Here is a 15,258-nt window from a genome sequence, read left to right as displayed (position 1 = left end):
AACAGCACAGTCTCTGCTGTCTGCGGTGGAGGAGAGAAACCTGCTTTTATGTATGCACCAAAGTGCATGCCGGGAAAGGCTCAGATACTCTGGTGAGGGGCACCCTGCAGGGACTGAGAAAGATCACTGAGAAACAGGGCTTTGCTTGCCCTAAAGCAACAAGCAGAGAGGCATACAAATAGGAGCAAAGGGCTGTGCATTCGTACACCCCACTGCGCTCCTTCCGAAGCTAAGCAAGCACAGGGTACAGCAAGGATGCACCAGGCACTTAAAGAAGTCATCAAAAATGGCTCTTTTCAGATCCTCAATTAACAGACATCGAACACTTCAACTTCATTTTATCTAAAGTATATTCTAAGTTCAACCAAAGCAGATGAAAGATTGAGAGTTAAAAGTACTCTGTGCACAAGACCTAGAGAACTCAAGGCAGTAGCTCACACAAAAATAGCAGCTTTCACAGCACATCTATAGCAAAGCACTAATGTTTATTCTTGTACCTAGGACTAACTTTAATTCTGCCTCGATGCACATATATAACAAGGGATTAATGTTTCTTAAAGAACCAATACTTAACCTACCTATATGTCAAAGAAGTGGAAGTCCCCCGTAAGTTTGTAGCACCCTTGTTCCTGCATGTAGCTAATTGCTAATGTTGGAATTCACCTTCCAAGGCAGCCATACAGTGTAAGGAAGTTGAAGTGCAAAATGAAACGATGTCCACAAAACATAGCTATTTTCAGTGCCATAGAGAGGGAGCACAACTCCCAGCAGCGGTTGCTACCGGGGAGGGCCTGGTAGCTAAAGTCCCTCAATTAGCTAAAGTCCCGCTTCTGCCTTCAAAGAAATGCAAATGAGATACCTCCTGGGGGAAGAGGTGGGGAACTTACATCCCAGGGGGTTTTAACACTAAGGGCACTAAGTTCTTTCTCCACACCAGTCTGCTGCCAGCCACAGGGACACAGCCCCCCCCAGCCTTGCCCACCAGGCCTTCGCACAGGCTTTTTGCTGGGGTCACCCACACATGCCCATGCCCTTCCCACCTATTTTCCTGCGCCAGAGCTCCCAGGCTGTACATCAGATAGTGAATGAAACAACCTTGCCCATCTACTGCCTACCTGTCCCTCCCTTGCAGTAATAGGCACATTAGCAGGACATGCAGCGAGCTCATGGGCCTAGAGTAACACCAGCCTGACCCCTGATATTGTCTCCTACTCTGATGCAAAGCAGGGCTCCACAGTTCCCAAACTTTTATAGAAAGATTTAGGAAATACTCTGAAACTTGACACTGACAAGCATAACTTTTTCCTGCTTTCAGCACAGTCACCCCAAAAGGAAGGAATGAATTACCTGCACTTCAATACAGACTTCCCATCGCAACTGCGCCAAATAGCAGAGAACCAGACAAGTGTCAGAAAGTTTCACCAGAAGAAAGCTAAACTTAATCTCACCAGGAAAAACACAAACCAAAAAATTCCCAACCACCACGGTAAAACAAACCACCCCAAAATAACCAGCATAAAGTTTGGGAAAAGGCAAGCCTGCAGAAGGCACGCTGTACCTCAGAGGACAGACATTCATAATAACATGAAGCAGCATCCCTCAAGGGGAAACCAGGGCTGGAAAATAAGATGGGCACCCCACGGCCAAGCCAGTACCTCACCATCACAGTAACACCCGCACTCTTTGAACCGTACCCAACGCGCCTCTGCAAGCACATTTCCAGTGCCCACACAGAAAACTAAGAGGGACTGGGACTTGGTTCCCACGCTTCTCATTTTCTTTTCTGGACTGAAAAAGAGTGTTTTGCTCCTGTTAGAGCAAGATTTATACTCACTACAGGCTGCGAATGCCTTGGAGACAACAGGCTGCGGTACGGAAGCAGCATGCACCCCTTCACCTCAAGGCATATTTCCTCCACAGAGAGAAGGTCCTCACACAAAGGATGGCCCAAAAGCTCCCCTGACCCCCACCTGGTGCTAACACAACCCAGCATCTCTCTAAGGACTGGGCCCACGAGCAGCACAGAGCAGGAGCTCTACACTCAGGCACAAACTGTCCCAGCTTTTAGCTGACTTCCAAAAGAGCCAACTGCACTCAGGCATTCCCTAGAGCACAGTCGTAACCTTTCCCCAGACAGCTGCCAGAGACCGGCCTCAAATATTAAAGCCCAGCTACAGTGTCCCAGGTACACCCTAATTCTTAGGCTGACTGGACACGTCCAACATAACAATGCTAAAAATTATTAGCCACATATTGGCGGATTGCTAGGCTGCATCCCAGATTTTCCCATATAAGGGAAAGTTGAATGCATTGTCCTATCACACAGAAAACATATTGCACCAGCCTGAGATACTAGGAACAAACTCAGATTTGTCTCATGTCACAAGCTGACACCCAGAGAACCATGTTTGTCCCCTTTTGCTGCCGGGTTGGTCAGCTTTCCCCAGCTCTATTATTCCACCTGGGACTGGTGCTGGATGATCACTGGAGCCTGGGACAGGCATTGCCCAGTGTGGCACTCACAGCACTGGTGCTGTGCAGGGCCCAGCACTTCCTTAGAGGATTTTGGTCCCGCTACCACTACGCATGGCAACACAGGCACTGACACTGACACCTCTGCCACAGTCAAGGGTAATTCTGTTTTCATAGGTTTTTAGGGTGCTAAGAACACAAACCCTGCATGCTGTCACTAACACTCTGCCCGCAGCAAACACTGCTGCTTCACTGCATACAGACCCTTCACCCTGACCATCTTCTCTCCCCTTGACAGCGCTTGTTGGCCTCCAACAACCACTCTGCCTCTGTTTTCACAGACCAGGGCAGGACCACCAACACCAGAGGCTGACTCCATTGTCCCAAGCAGGAAATTGGGGATGAGTGAGGAGAAATGCATTCACTGCTACTTGCAGGAGCAATGAAACAAGCCCTCTCAAGTACTCCAAGGCCCAGTGAGACATCCAACCACTGAGCTTGACAATGTCTCTTTAAGACAATCTTAGAGCAGCCTCCCTGTGCATGCCTGCTTTCCAGACCCAACACAGAAGTCTGCATTCCTGCACCAAAGGCTCACTCTCAGCACAAGGCCTATCAGCTCTTCCCCCTTACTGAGAGCAAGCTTCTCCTGCGCACTGATGAGGACGATATCGGCTCTTATCTGCACAAAGCCCAGACAGGCCTGGACACCACAGCAAAACACAAAGGCCTGCTCTGGCAGCCTCTCAAAAAACAAGTCTCACAAAGTTGCCCAGCTCACAAAAACAAGTTCACGTGCTTGGACAAAGCTCTCTTGAAATAACACAAACCACTACAGTGAAACTCTTTATGTTATCCACCTGTAGAAGTTTATGTGTTTGGAGAAACTCTTGATAAAATATTAAAAATCACTCAAGGAAGATTAAATCTTAAAAATTATTGAGACTACACTTTTGGGGGGTACAGGGAAGCAGAGATTTACTTCCTGCTGAAGAAATACAGTAAAAAGCAGTCAGGAAAACAAGACACTCCTCTGAGAGCCTCCTCCACCAAGCCATTAGAAATCAACAGACCCCAAGAAGACCCACAGCACTGACCCCTGGGTCTAACATTGGAACACCTAGGGCCAGCTGCTCGAAGACAAGCAGCATGGTCCCCTAAGGCCACCATGCAGGACAATGGAGAAAAGGTAAACTCAAGCCATTAAAAAGGCATATACTAGCAAACTAGACAGCAGCACTCAGAACACAGTAACGAGGCCCCTGACAGCATCTTCCATGAGAGCTGTGAATTATTCACAGCAGCAGCATGGATAAACACTGCAAGAGCTGCCTTAGTGTCAGATTCACACAGGGTACCCATATTGGCCTGCAGCAAGGGGCTACAACTGCCTCCTCAGGGACAAGGCAGCCCATATTTCTGCTGGGAAGAATGAGACAACAGGCAGGAATAAACAGCCTTGGCTGTAGGGTGGGCTTCAAACTTCATCGAAGGGCAAATGAACCACGATCAGTCAAAGTCCTCTCCTTGACTTCAGCTTTTGTTTGAAGAATAAAAACATGTACTTTCAGTTCTGCTGCACAAGGCACACATGTACATTTTCACAGGATCCAGCTCTCCTAGTTAATGTGTTTTTCAGCTTGAAGCACCTGAGGGGCAACATTCAATGAGCTTCACCCCACTGCTGTCACGCTGCCTATCTGTGCAGTGAAGGCAGTGCAGCAGTATGTCCAGCACTCCTGAAGGACCTGCAAGAACAGGCAGCTGTACCAATTCAGAGACATGGGCTGAATTAGAGTTCCCAAAGACAGACAACGTTACACTTTGTAGTGGAAGAGGAATCAATTTTCAGGAAAGGAACCTGGGAGCAGCCCTAAACCAAAACCAACCCAGCTCAAGGCCAAAAGCCTTGCAAGAGAAACAACTTATTTACTCCAGGAAGAATTTACTCCCAGAGCAAAATATGATGTTATTGCATCATACTTCAACAGTTTGACCAAAACTACAATTTCTCTGCAAAGGAGCACAGCAGAGCTCCTGCATGAACAAGGTAAACAAAGGGTGAGGAGAGGCAAGACAGCACCTCTTCCCATACCATCACCTGAACAGGGCCCAAAAGCAACAGCAACACTTCACAGCAGAGAAAACACTCCCTGAGAGCTCGGTGTTTCCTCTCCTCCGGCAACACCCTAATCCAATTGACTCTACAGCAGTTAAAAAGATACTCCGCAAATGAAGGGGTCAGGGACAAACATCTAGCAACACAACAGCATCTCTCTGCCCCCCAGGAGCCCCTGCCAGGGAGGCCAGTTCAAGCTGGAGGCTTCTGCCCAGTCCCATCGGACACTGCACAAGCACAGTCAACCATCTCCATCTGTCTCTCCTCATTCTCCAACCCCAACAGCATTTGCTGCATTTCCTGAGCAGGACGTAAACAAGAAAAAAGACTGGGCTTTTGGTTAAAAGCATCCCAACTCCCTGAAGAAACAAAACAAGAATTTTTCACAGCAAAATTACCAAAAAAACTCTACCACATCAAAGGCCAGCAGCAGACCAGGCAGAACCAACTCTGTGTATGCTGAGGCAGCCTGCCTGGCCCCCGCGGTCCCTGACTTCGCTGCGAGTTCAGTGTAGTTGTCAGCAGGAAAACTGATAACCAGAGGGGGACCCGCTCTCAGGCGGGTGCACCCTTGCAGCAGCAACCCGAGCTGACGATTTCGCTTCCTCCTCCCGTATTTTTTGCGTGCGTGTCTCTCACAACCTTCATCCTACAAACCTCATTGATCAAGGCTAATATCCACCTCCATCGCCAGTGAACGCCACTGGCGAGCACAAGGGAGCCCCACGGCGCTGCCACAGACACGCAGCGGGCGCGACGACTGCGGCGAGACGCGGCTCCGCCGTGCCTGCGATGCCTCTGTTGTGACATGGCTGCGGTGTCACAACGGATCCGCGTCTGCTCCGCGCGCAGCGGGACGGAACCGCGGTGACAGGGACGAGCCCGCGGCCCGGCGCGGCGGGAGCGGCCCTTCCACCGCATCCCCCTCCGCGCCGCGGCTCGGCGGGGCCGGGCAGCCCGCGCCCCGGGGGCCTCCAGCAAGCAAAGGGACCCGCTTCCCCCCGACCGCCAAGTTTAAAGACTTAAATATTGATATTCTTGAGCACCGCAGCCGAGATGCCAGGGGGTAACTGCGCCCCGCGGGCGGGCTCCGGCACCCCGCACCCGGGGGGGGGGGCTCGCTTCCCCCTCCCCGGCCGGGAGGAGCCTCCACGCAGCGCCGTGGGGAGCCCGCCCCGCCTCCGCCCCCGGCCCCGCACGCCCCGGGACCCGCCGCCGCTGCTGGGGGCGCCCGGCCCCGCGCTGCCGGCCCGGAGCTGGCGAGGCCCGGTCGGGGGCGGACGGCAGCGCCGGCGAGAGGGGCCGCGGCCCCCCCGCGCTGCCGCGGTCCGGGGGGCGGGGGAGGGCGGCGCGGAGGGACCCGGGGGCGCCGCCGCCCCTCCCCGCGGCCGGAGCCATGACAGGGCCGGCGGCCGCCCTGGCCCCCGCCCGCCCGCCCGCGCCGCGGCCCGCGCCGCCGCCGCCGCCTTCATTCATAGCGCCGCCCCGGCGCGGCCCCGCTGCCGCCCCGGCCCCGCCGGGCGGGCGAACCCAAAGTTCGGGGCAGAACTTACCCAAAATGGCTCCGCAGCCGCCCCAACACAAACAGCTTTTATTTGGTGAAGTTTAGCCCAGCACCCTGCAAGGACACCCTAACCTCGCCCGGGCCCGCCCCCGCGGTGCGCCCATTGGCTGCCCAGAGCCGCGCGCCGCCGCCCATTGGCGGGCCGGCCCGTCAGCCGCGCGGCGCTCGCGCCAAGCTTGGCTGCAGCGCGCCCGCCGCTCGCTCCATTGTGCTCCTGTTTGCACCGATGAGAGCGCGGCGCTGATTGGCCGCGCCGCCGCCCCCGCGCGCCGCCGCCCCGCCCGCGCGCTCCACGTCCGCGCTCGCCGCGCGTTGCCCGGATGTGAACCGGGCCCGAGCCCCGCCCCGTGACCCGCCCGCCCCGGGCCCGCCCGCCCGCGCCGCGACCTGCCCGCAGCGCCCCGGGACGTGCCCGCACCGCACCGCACCGTTCGGCCCTGCTGAGGGGCTGTGTCTGCCCCGTCCCCGCGCCGCGCTCCCGCCCGGCAGGCGCTGCCGCCCAGCCCCGCCGAGCTCCTCGAGGTGCGAAGGCGCCCGCGGGCGGCCCCGCGTGGAAGCGAAGCGCGGGAGCGGCCTCGGAGGCCACAGGCCCGGGAGCAGGGAATGCCCCTAGAGGGATGCTCCAGGGAATGCCGCTGCCCAGAGGGGTGCTCCAGGAGACGGGCTGGGAGCAGGCTCAGGGCACGGGCTGGGTGACCCACCTCTGCAGGGGGAAAGCTGGCGTGGAGCAACCGGCAAGGTTTGGGTCCGGCAGGGGTCGGGTCCAGCACCAGTTGAAACGGTGAGCCAAGCCTGCCGAGGTGGGTTTTCCAGTGGAATTCCTCACAACCAGACCTCCTTGGGACGCCTATTCCTGGTCACACAGTGTTGAGGGCTCCCTCAGTCCCTCCTCCACCTCAGCACCCCGCAGCTGGACCAACAGCACCCTCGCTTTGGTGGCCCGCAGTGCCATGCCTGCTGTTCTGCCTGGGAAGGTGGGAATGCTGGGGAAGAGGAGCAGAGCTGGCAGTGTGCAGTCACTCCATCCTCCCTGCTGATGCAGAGATGCTCTGGCACCAAAAGACACACTGCTGGAGATAATTAGCACTGCTGCGACTCGGATTGATGAACTGAGTACAGGGCAGTCCTCATGCAGCCATACTGCCTGCCAGGCCCCTTGGGAAGCTGGCACAGTCCTGTGCTGAAGTCTTGGCATGTTCAGCACCAGCTGGCGCTGATGTCCTGTGCTGTCTGGCTGGCATGTTCCCTTTATGCCTCCTGGCTTTCCCCAGATGCTCTCCTCAGAGCTATACAGCTCTTCCACTGGTCATGGAGGTCTGCTGGGCAGCACCACTGGGCAGTGCTGGTGTCCTCTGCACGCACTATCACTGCACACTTGTAGATTAAACACAGCCAAGGGACATGGATTCATCACGGAGCTACATCCACCCCATTCCACAGCTCCTCCAAGTCCCCCACACAGACCAGTATACTGTACTCTTCCCAGTGAAGCAAGTCTTCCTTTTCCACAGCATTCTCCTTTATCCTTTCTTGCTTGCTCCAACCCAGATCTCCACCCTCCATCCTTTCTCCTCCCTCAGTCTGGCTCCTTGCCTACGGATGGCACTGGTGGACACTGCTGTGATCTCATGTGTATGTTTTGTCTTTCCTGTCCCCAGGTTCAGATTCTTTCTGCTTACAGAAGGCCAGCACACATGCAGTATTCCTCTCCAGTGCCTTCCCCATTCCCTAGTCCTGCCTGCTCCTTCTCTATCCACCAGCCTTGCCTGTACCTGATGTGTTCATCCTGCACCAGGCAACCTTTGGCAAACCAACATCATCCTGTGCTGTATCTTCGCTCTGTCTCTAGAGCACCCTCAGAGTGAAGAATGCCTGTTAACATGGAATTAATTGGTATTTTATAACCAGGAAACCAAAGCACCTTATTTGCAGATCAACCACTTTTTCCTCGGTCTCTAAAGGAGTGGCTCATTGCTGTACATGTAAAATGGGCTGCCCAGGGGTTAGGGATGGATAAAGCAAAGCACAAATTCCCTTGCCAGATTCACCTGGCAAGTATAATTTGGAAAGACATTATAACACCTTTGTTACAGAATTGCAGAAGTTTTGATGGAAAAGGACCACAAGAGGTTATGTAAGGGGTTTCCAGAGGTCCCTTCCCAGCACCACGCTGATGATCAGCACAGGATGAGATCAGCCGTGGCTCTGCCTACCTGAGCCGTAGCACCTTCCATGGCCAGATGTTCCCCCACCCATCTGGTGACCTCTGTGAAGGCTGCACCATCCCAACATTCCACCTTAACCTTTCAGGACTTTGTGGTTACTGCTCCTTAATGTATCACCAGGCACTGCCAAGAAGGTTTTGAGTCCATTATCTTTGAAACTGCTTTATCAGTACTTGCAGACTGCTGTTGGGTCAGGCCCTGCTAACTCTTCACCAGGAGAAAGCAGCCCAGCTCCTCCACCTGTATTCAAGGGCCATGTCCCCACCTTGGTTGTCCATCACTGATGTCTCTCTTGGCTTCTCAATTTTGTGGGTTCCAATACTGGACCAAAAAAAGAATGTATGATTTTATAACAGAAACTCATCTGCCAGTTCAATCTTAATCCAGGCCACGTCTGTTTATTATTTACAGAGTGGGATTGCTGTGTTTTGGACGAGGTGATTTAGAGAACTGTTCCAGAGTCAGTAATTCATTGTGCTTGCAACCCCCACACAGGACTGAGGAGCGTGCCCAAACTGTGACCTTTCCCACCTGGTCCCCTCACAAGGCCAGCATGAGCTTTGTTTTTGAGTGACCTCAGCGTCCTTTGATGCCAGTACTAGAACCTCCCTCAGCCTCTCTGGAAAACAGGGTTAAATCCTGAGTTTGTTTCCAAATCCCCCTGGGCTCAGGCTGTAACCCCTGTGAGTGCAGCTGAGCAGAGCTGGGGTCAGGCATCACCTGGAACACAGTGTTGCTGCCAGCACCCATCACTGTAGACAGTCTTTGGGATAATTCTCTTCTGATCTAAGAAGTAATAATAATAATAGTAGTAGCAGTAATAATAATCTGACATTTTAGCATTTACAAATAGGGATTGTGTCAGTCTTCCCTGGGAAAATTGCTCTGGGCTCAGGATACTCCCATACTTCACTGCCCAGAAGGAGCCTGCCTCCCAGGGAGCCCGGCCAGCCTGGCACCAGCACGCATCCTTACCTGCATCCCTACCTGCAATGTGCTGTGTGGACGCTACTGCCCACCACATGCACAAACATCCACTGTGGCCCTGATTTACAGGTGTCCCCCACCCTGAAAGAGAAACTCATTACTGTTATGTACTTCCCTTGAAACCAATGTTATGTGGAATCAGGAAAAGCAAAATGCAAACAAAGGTGGTTACTCACAGCATCAGCCATCCCCAGGTGGGTGGTTGTGACCTGTATCATGTTCCCTGTGTGCAGTGACTCTGCTCTGGCAGCCCCTGTGTGCAGCTCTGTGAGGAGCAGCAAGAGGCCGAGCTGCCACCAGGGACAGAGGACCTCCAACGTCACATGCCACTCACAAAAGTTGCTGATTTTTTTCAAGAGCAGATTTTGCAGCAGAAGGTGCAGCCTCCCCCCAAGAGTGCTGGGCTGAGAGGCACCGCAGCTCTGTGCCGTGCCTGCAGACAGTGCCAAAGGCGCTGCATGTCCTGGCCAGGAGCCCCAGAGACTTCCAATCCCTGCTTAAGGTGCAGCAGCAGTACTGATTGCCCGGGCAAACCTTGGGGCTGCAGCACTTTGGCCAGGCGGGTGCACGTGCCCAGCTGGCACACACGGGTCTGGGCAACCCTCGGGCATCCACAGGCACAGTGCTGGGTATGCTGCCACCACAGGGACAGGCCCTGGCGGCTGCAGGGACAGCTTTGGCAGCAGAAAGGACAGAGTCCCTCAAGGCTGAAGAAATGCCAAGTGTTCCCAGGCTGATCTCATTCCATTACAGAGAGGGATGCTCCAGAGATGCTTTCAGGGCAGCCTGGGCTTCTGCAGGGGCAGGCAGAATGACTGGTGTCCCCTCTGGGTGATCTCCCACCCCATGACACAAGACAAGGGAGATAAAGGTTTCTCTGTCGTGGCAGCCCTCACCCGGGATCAGGGCAGGTTTTGGAAGCTGGCTGAAGAGACCATTAAAGAAGCAGCTAACTGCTGTTAGCCATAGGCATCTTGTGGTAGAGGGATGCAGGGCTTTTTCCGACTCAGTAAATTAGTTTCAGCTGCTGCTGTTGTAGCAACCCCTGGCTTGTGGCCTTCTGAATGTTTGCACATTTCAGAGCATCCTTCACTTGCCCAGCTCTGGGGAGGCTGGTGTGTCTCTGATGGTTACCTGGGGTCTCCTTACAAGCTGGAGGCTTTGTTGGGGCTTTGGAGCTTTTACACGAAGAATAGTCTTGCCAGTCTGTCCCGCTTGTCCCAGCATAGGGATTCCTCAGCTCCTTTCTGCTGGGCATCTTCCCATGCCAATGAATGGCCACACAGCACCAGGTCCAGCTGGAGGGGAAGCTTGGCTCTCATTGCTACCAAGGTGCTCTGTCTGACCTCCATCCTGGCTTTCCAGATGAAAGTCAGAACTGAGGACAGAGCTTCAGTTCTCCCATCCCTCTTTGATGATCCATTTGTAAAGCGAGGCAGAAGGGTACCTTTGTCCAGAAGCTGTCCTGCAGACTTGACAGTAGACACACAAGATAGTTTCTGAATGGACCATAAATGAGGTATGTTAAGATGTACGCCAGCAGACAGTGCTGGTTTTACTGAATGCTTCTTCTCTATATGCAGATTTCAATACAGATTGCTTATGCTGATAAAAACGTGGGCAAAACCACTGGAGTTATTGTGCTGGAGTCATCAGCATGAACAGACTATGTCTTGGCCATAGCACAGGGTCACAGTCAGCCTGGGTATGCTGCACCTGGCAGTTAGGTCAGCTCAAGCATCCTCAAGCATACTCTTCCCCATACACAGCACAGGCACAATCAGAAAGTGCCAATCTTTCACTTCAGACTGGAGTTTGTGTGTGACAGGGGTGTTGGGTAACTCATCTGCTACCTCCATGGTGCAGATGCTGACAGAGGCTCAGTTTGGGCCAGGGGGTTTGTGCACATACCCACTACAGGAGTCCTGTGTCTGGGAACCAGACATAGTGCAGGACCATCTGAGGGGCTGGAGACACTCATGGTCTCTGGCCTGGGGTTCAAAGGGGGGATGAGATCACATAAAATCATGTCCTTTAGAGCAAAACCTAATGTATCTGGCTCTCTGCTAGAACAAACCCCCTTAAGCTGATTCAGGACTGTCACAAAAGTAATTTGATTTGGGAAAGATTTGCTCTGCTTGAAGTGAAGGTCAATTCGTTTGGGAAATGCTTTGGCTAAACCCATCCCTGTCTGCATCAACCATCTCACACCCTTGAAGGGGATATTTTCTAAAGCTGGGTGTCCATGGGCCCATGGCCCAGTGCCGGACACAGGGAGAACTACCTGGGACCCAGCACCTGGCAAGGCTTGGCCATGGCTCTGCAGACAGGCTGCACAGAGGTTTACCAGCCCTTGCTGCTCATGGTGTTGCATCCCAAGAGCAGATGTATCCCTGCTGCTTGTGCTGGTGGCCCTCCTGGCTGCTGTCGTGGGTCCCCTTCAGCAGTGGAGAAGTCAGGGCCATTCCAGAGACTGAAGCCAGGAAACTGGAGATGGAGGCTGTAATCACACCAGCAGCAAAAGCATCAGTTACATTTGCAAGGGGCTTTTGGGAGGATTTGCTTGGGAGCACTCAATGGTGGGCAGTGATCCCCAGGCTGCCTGGTCAAGGGGGACATGCAGGTCCAGCCACCAGGTCCTGCTGGGTGCCGCACTGCAAAGCAGGTAAGAAGCAGAGCTCAACAGCTAAATGCCTGTGGTGAGGCAAACTAGACAATGGAGCTGCCCTTGTGGCCCTTTTCTACCATCTTCAGCCATGGTTCCAGCCAGATCCAACACAGCAGGAAGGAGAGGGAGTTGCTCTCATGCTGCAGCACACCCCCTTCCCTTCCCTGCTGTTGGAGCACACCTATGCCCCTGTGAAACACAGAGCCTGCAGGCAGCTGGAGGGGAGGGATCAGATTTTAAAGCCCTGTGAAGCCTGTGAGCAGCCATGAGTAATTAACCATGTAATCAAGGCAGAATTCGACATCTTCCAGACTGGTGTGGCAGAGTGAATTAGGGCAGAGTGGGGTGCAGTGTGAGATCTGAAGAGCACTTGAAACCCAGGTGAGATGCTTGGACACATCTGGGGCACCACAGGACTCTCCAGCTCCAGGGGTCACCGTGGCCTGATCCTTGTGAAAACTTCCATGTGTCAGGTGCCCTTCAGTGGAGCCAACAGCGAGGAGCTGGGAGGCTCCTCCATGAGCCGCTGAAGGGATGGCCCGAACTGCGCATGGGATTGGAGGTGCTCCAACCCACATGCCTCTTGGCCCTGGTTTTGCTTGTTGCTTGTGGGATTATCCTGCCTGTGTTCCCTCTGCCCAGCTGTGTCAGGAGCAGTCAACCTCCAGGCTAAGCAGGAGACCCCAATGTTCCCTTGGCCTTGGTCTAGGGAGTTGGCAAGGTAGGCTGCAGTGGAAATTCCTCATTCAAGGACAGAGGTTTCTGTGGATGTGGTTATTTGAGGAAATTCCCTTGTCCTCTAGAGCTTCTATCAGATAAATTACCTGATCACTGTTGTAAATTTTCCTGTGGGATTATTTGGGATTATTAAATGGTTTCCTGGGCCTTGCTGCTGCAGATAATTGATATCAGGGAAGGTGGGGTGCTGTGCACAGGGCTGTCGCTCACCCTGTCCCTGCATGAGCTCTGTGCTTTGTCAGTGCTGTAAACCTGGAGTCTGTCCAACACTGCATCCTGCTCATGGCATGGGTATAAGATTGTGATGGATCACACAGGGAGGATTTGGGAGCCTCCTTCCCCACAGGACTCCACATACCCCATGGGAGGCTGTCCCACAAGGCACGGTATCACAGCCCAGCTTATCCTGCAGGCAAGTATGGAGCAAAAATTACACATAAAACTTTAAATCTATGAAGAATTTATACCTAATCTTCTTTTACTGATGCTTTTCTGCAGCTGCAGTCCTGGACTGAGGAAGAGGACTGAGCAGGCAGCTGTGGTATTCTGCGTCCTCCTGCCCTGTGCTGTATGAGCCCTGTGGACCCCATGTGGTGCTGCCAAGGTCAGCTGTGGTGGCAGAAGCTGTCACCTTCATCTGGTCAGACTTAATCCCAGGGGCACTGTGCACAGCAGTTTTACCTGGGGGGAGAAAGATCCACCACCAGCAGTTTCCCAGTGACATCCCCTGGACTTAACTTTTTGTTCAAGTTTCGTGGCTCTTATTACTCTGGAGCTGCCAGCTCAGAGCTGCTTCTGAGCACTCCTCCAATTAGTGAGAGTGAAGGGTGCTTAACATGCTGCTTATCATTAGCCAGGTCCCTGAGCATCCATCACCCGTCTCTGCGTGAGCTCTGCTCATCCAGTGCATGCAACTAAAGCAGAGCCATTGACCATCACTGCCCCGGACTGAGACAACAGAAATTATTTCACAAATTCAAATTACACTGCCCTTGTCTCTATACACACTGTTTCTCGCCTGGCACATTTTCCTCTCCCTGTCCCCAGCTGATTTTGTTTCCAGACAGGTTTCCTCACCAGGCTCCACTTTCCCCAGGCTCTCATTGAGCACTCAGTATGGGGGTCTGCTGCCCACATGAGCTTCATCTGCTTTGTTTTACCCCAACATTTTATTCCTATGACTTCTCCATCTGTCTGTTCCTGAGGGAAGCTGGTTTGATATCCCCAGCAGCAACATCTCTGTGGGATTGTGACAATGGTGCTCCCATGGCCCATACAGATCCGTTTATCCCTTTATGTCTCTTGTCCAGTTCTACCTTTGCTTCTTCACAGGCCATAAGGACAGCCAGGCCCCAGCTAAAAGGGTTTTCCATATGTTTTTGCCCAGAAATGGTTAAATCCTGAAAACAAGGGAACCTTTGGGACCAGCTAATGCTAATACCATGTAATACCATGCTGTTGTGGACCCGGCTCTCTCAGAAACCTCAGCAATGGAGACTCCAGCCCCTCCTTCTTATGACTGGGAAGATTATTCCCACTGCCTACCTTGATTTTCCCTGTCATAATCTAAGCTTGATTCTATTTGTGTTATCTGGCATGGGCAGATTCCTTGTTGCAGGAATCATTTACATTCCAGCAGACTGCTGCTGCAGCCCCCTTCACTCCCTCCTACCAATTAAACAGTCCCACTTTTGCTGTGTTTTCTTGCCGTCATGCTTTCCATGTCTCTGACATCTTTATCTGGATCCTCTCCAACCAGCCCAAAGGGCAATGTCCACACATAGCTGCCTTCTCCAGCCACTGCTCCCAGCTGCTGTGGAGAAGGGCAGAGCTGCCTCCAGCAACTCCACAGCCCTCTCACACATCCCAGCATTGTTTGCCCTTTTTTTTGCTGTTAGCCCCCTGCTCTGCAGTTATTAATTAGCATGTCAGTCCCTCCCCCCAAAATTGCTTCTTGCAAGTGAGTAATTTCTTTGTTTATACAGTTCCTTGTTTATACAATGTGCTGGATGTGCTGGGATGCTGCTGGTATGGGGCTGTGCTCCATGATGTCCTGCTCCCCAAGCCTGTTTATCTAATTTCTCAGTGAGGTGTTGTGTAGGGAGAGTTTGGGGTTAGGAATCTGCCTTCCAACATAACCCCCACACTTCCTATTTTCCTACTTCCTACTATGCCTGCAGTTGTGTATCTCATGATCTCACCTGCTGACAGCCACAGCCTGGATGCTGAGCTGGGACCAGCACTCATTTCACACCAGGGTTAGGCTGGATATGATTTTCAGCTTGCTGCTGAGATGTGTTTATGGACCTGTGTCCAAGTCCTTTGAACATCAAGTGTACACACTGTGTTTCCTGTTCTTCTGTCAGAGGAGAGAACGAGAACAGGCTTGCCACAATTTGCCCTGAGAAGCCAGAGGTGGCAACTGCTCCCCACTGTGCCGCCCTGCAGGTTTGTGGGCTGCTTTGCTGCTTATCCTTGTGTTTTC

General features: G+C 53.2%; 1 protein-coding gene across 6 annotated transcripts in view; it reads right to left on the bottom strand.

Moving 5' to 3' along the window:
• The window catches only part of CHD6 (chromodomain helicase DNA binding protein 6), a 93,680-nt gene extending 87,491 nt beyond the window's left edge, over positions 1 to 6,189 (bottom strand). For 4 of the 6 annotated variants that reach the window (XM_082292829.1, XM_082292830.1, XM_082292826.1 and 1 more), the window contains exon 1: positions 6,145 to 6,170. The gene's annotated coding sequence lies outside the window, so the exon portion shown is untranslated. Of the gene's footprint in view, positions 1 to 6,144 lie in introns of all 6 variants that reach the window. The other 2 variants (XM_082292827.1, XM_082292828.1) reach the window with 2 other exon arrangements.
• Positions 6,190 to 15,258: the final 9,069 nt, after the last annotated feature.

The sequence above is a fragment of the Coloeus monedula genome (genome assembly GCF_965178545.1).
Source record: "Coloeus monedula genome assembly, chromosome: 17".
Taxonomy (NCBI): domain Eukaryota; kingdom Metazoa; phylum Chordata; class Aves; order Passeriformes; family Corvidae; genus Coloeus; species Coloeus monedula.
This window is presented reverse-complemented; position numbering and strand designations above follow the sequence as displayed.